This window comes from Centruroides sculpturatus, unplaced genomic scaffold, assembly GCF_000671375.1.
Source record: "Centruroides sculpturatus isolate CEXI.00-Female unplaced genomic scaffold, Cexi_2.0 scaffold596, whole genome shotgun sequence".
Taxonomy (NCBI): Eukaryota; Metazoa; Arthropoda; class Arachnida; order Scorpiones; family Buthidae; genus Centruroides; species Centruroides sculpturatus.
In genome coordinates, this window is record NW_019384881.1 from 40,746 (window position 1) to 43,741 (window position 2,996).

The 2,996-nt window shown below is 35.9% G+C and overlaps 1 protein-coding gene across 1 annotated transcript in view; it reads left to right on the forward strand.

The window, feature by feature from the left end:
• The first annotated feature begins 2,065 nt into the window (after window positions 1-2,065).
• LOC111631029 (piggyBac transposable element-derived protein 4-like) overlaps window positions 2,066-2,996 on the forward strand; it is a 60,848-nt gene continuing 59,917 nt past the window's right edge. Inside the window, exon 1 of the mRNA XM_023375220.1 lies at window positions 2,066-2,142. The gene's annotated coding sequence lies outside the window, so the exon portion shown is untranslated. The remainder of the gene's footprint in view (window positions 2,143-2,996) is intronic.

Genomic DNA, 2,996 nt, shown 5'->3' on the forward strand with positions numbered 1-2,996 from the left:
TGGTGTCCTTTGGTCCAAGAAATGATGTAGTTATTATGAGAATTATTAATTAGGTTGCGAATATTTGTGGCAATCGGATGTAACTGTTTACTGCAAATGACCTGTATGGCAGAGAAAGAGTCACTAAGAATGTGGATGTTCTTTCTAGTAAAATTATGCTCGGTCCATTGGGTAGCTATGTAGATCGCGAATAATTCAGCTTGGAATACAGTGCAAAGTTTATGTAATTTCCCTTTCTGGTTGTAAAATTCTACTTCGTTACAATATGCGACAAAAGCACATCCAATAGAGTCGTTTATGCCAGAGCCATCAGTGTATATCTGTAAATCAGAAAAGATGGGTGAATCAATACTAATAAAATTGTTGATGTTAGGCGGTAGACTGGTGTTGATGGGACTTGGATGTTCATAAATGCTGTAACTGAAGTCACATGTGGAAGTAGAAATATCATTTCCCATTTTGAGCTGTTGAAGATTATATTCCATTTGAATAATCTCAGTTATTGGTGGCTTTCTGGAAATTACTTGCAAACTACAGTTAGGAGCTGTCCGGTATGCCCTAGTTAATAAAAGTAGAGCTTTCCTTTGAGATGATATCAATTTTCTACTAAGATGTACTTTGTGAATAGCTTTACCCCAACTGCAGCAACCGTATGTAATGATGGGGATATAAATTTGATTATAGATGATACTAATTGCCTCAGAAGATAGACCCCAGTTTTTACGCGCTATTTCAGAGAAAGCTTGAAAAATGAAAGAAGTCCTTTTGGCAACATACGAAATGTGTTCATCCCACCCAAGTCTGAAGTCCAGCCAAACTCCAAGATATTTGATGGATTTTTTGATTTTAATGGATTGATTATTCATTTTTATTGTAGGGGTTCGAAGGTATAGGTTTGGATTCCTTGGTTTATTAAATACAATACCGATAGTTTTTGCAGGATTAAATTTCAGCTTATGTTTCATACCCCATAGATGGATCTTTGCAAGAATATCATTTCCGCGTTTTTCCAAGATTGCTCTAGACCGCCCTCCAATCATTATTAAGACATCATCCGCGTAAGCTGTCGTTGCATCTTGCCCAAAGTTTTCTCCAAAAAAGGCATTGAATGTTAGGTTCCATAATAACGGACCGCAAACAGACCCTTGGGGACATCCACAGACAATTTCTCTTTCTGTCGTGTGTGCACCGTATTCAAGAATGGCTTTGCGATTACTTAAATAACTTACAAATATATTATAAATGTCAGCTGGGCAGGCTGTATTTCTTATTTGATGTAACACAAACGGCCACCACGCACTGTCGAAAGCTTTGGATATGTCTAAGCTAATGGCCAATACGTACTTGTTATATTCAAGTAGACTTTTGATGTTATGTACTGCATGATTTATTGCATCACTGGTGGAAATTTGTTGCCTAAAGCCAAATTGCGTATTGTAAAGTATGTTGTTTTTCTCAACCATCCAGGTTAATCGATCTGTTAATAGACGCTCAAGTACTTTTCCAAAAATAGGTAATAGAGAGATTGGTCTTGTTTCACTGGGCTTGTTGGGTTTAGGGACAGGAACTATTTTCGCAATTTTCCATCTGGTAGGAAAAATGCCTGTGAATAAACAGACATTGTACAATTGTACAAGTTGTTGTGGAATCATTTCCCAAATATGTTTTGCAATTTTGGCAGTTATGCCATCAATGCCGGGAGATTTGCCTTCTTTTAGTCTTCTAATCGCATTATTTACTTCCTGATAAGTAAACTGAGGAGAGTTACCAGTGTTCATATGGTTGTTTATTTTAGCCGGCCGTTCTAGTGTGGGCCTGCTAAAAAGATGCCCACTTAGTGCCTACAGGACGAGAAAAGTTAAAAAAAAAAAAACTCGGCCGCCTCATTGTGAGCCTTGCTTTTTAAAAAATCACGGGCCTTAAAATGGTCCTTTATTCCCGGAGAGTCCAAAAAATGAAAAAAAATAATATTATTTTCGAATTCGTTCAATTATTATTATTTTTCGTAAATATATATAAAAAAGTAATTCATTAGAAGAAAAATAAAAAAAAGGCTAATATTTGAGTATTTACTAATTGCCGAAAGGGTGCGCTCGTCTCCAAATAAGCAGCGCTGCCAACGATTGCATGTAGCTGGTGGTTGTAAGTTTGTTTTAAGTTTTTATATTGTAAATACTAAATTTCAGTAGAAGTTACTTTCAGGTAAATCTATTTAATATGAATTCGCGTACTGTACAAGTCTCCTAAAAGTAATTTCTACTTGTATTCTGAATATAGAAACGTGACATAGTCCACGCAACCAAATAGACTTGGCCGCGTTTCTTTATACAGCGCGACCCCTGCTTTATCATTGCTTCACTCGTTGCTTACGAGATAAGAAAGCTATCGCACTCTGAACTTTTCGCTTCGAAAAGAGGGTCGTTTAGTGTTGCTAAATTTTGCCGCTAGATGGTGTCTTAATCCCTGTTTAGAGACGGACACATACCAGCTAAGGCAGTATTCCATGGATAAAATGCTGTCAAATCCATTGAAATTTAACCCCTTAAGGACATTGATATTTTTGATATTAATTTAATTAAACGTAAAAAATACTTAAAACCGAAAAAAACGAAAGAAATGCGTTAATTTTGAAGAAAAAGCTTCAAATTTTATTTTCCTTTGTCTCGCCTTTCTGCGAAATTTAACACCGATGAGTCATTGTTTACACAGCTGGGTGACCTTGAACACAGCTGCAGTTTGATTTCCCGGGGCATTCTAATAGACGTCTCGGGAGGACAAGGGTTTAAAGTAGGGTGAATTCGAAATTCGCGTATATTTTTAAATATTTTTAAAAAATTAAGATTTTAATTGCGATTTCCGACTCCCCTAATTAATTAAATTTATATATAATAAAATCGATTAATTAAAAAACTATCGGAGGTCGTTTTTGACATCAGAAACTAGCTTTAAATAACTTTACCGAAGGAAAATTTGTGCACTACAGTGCAATGCCATAA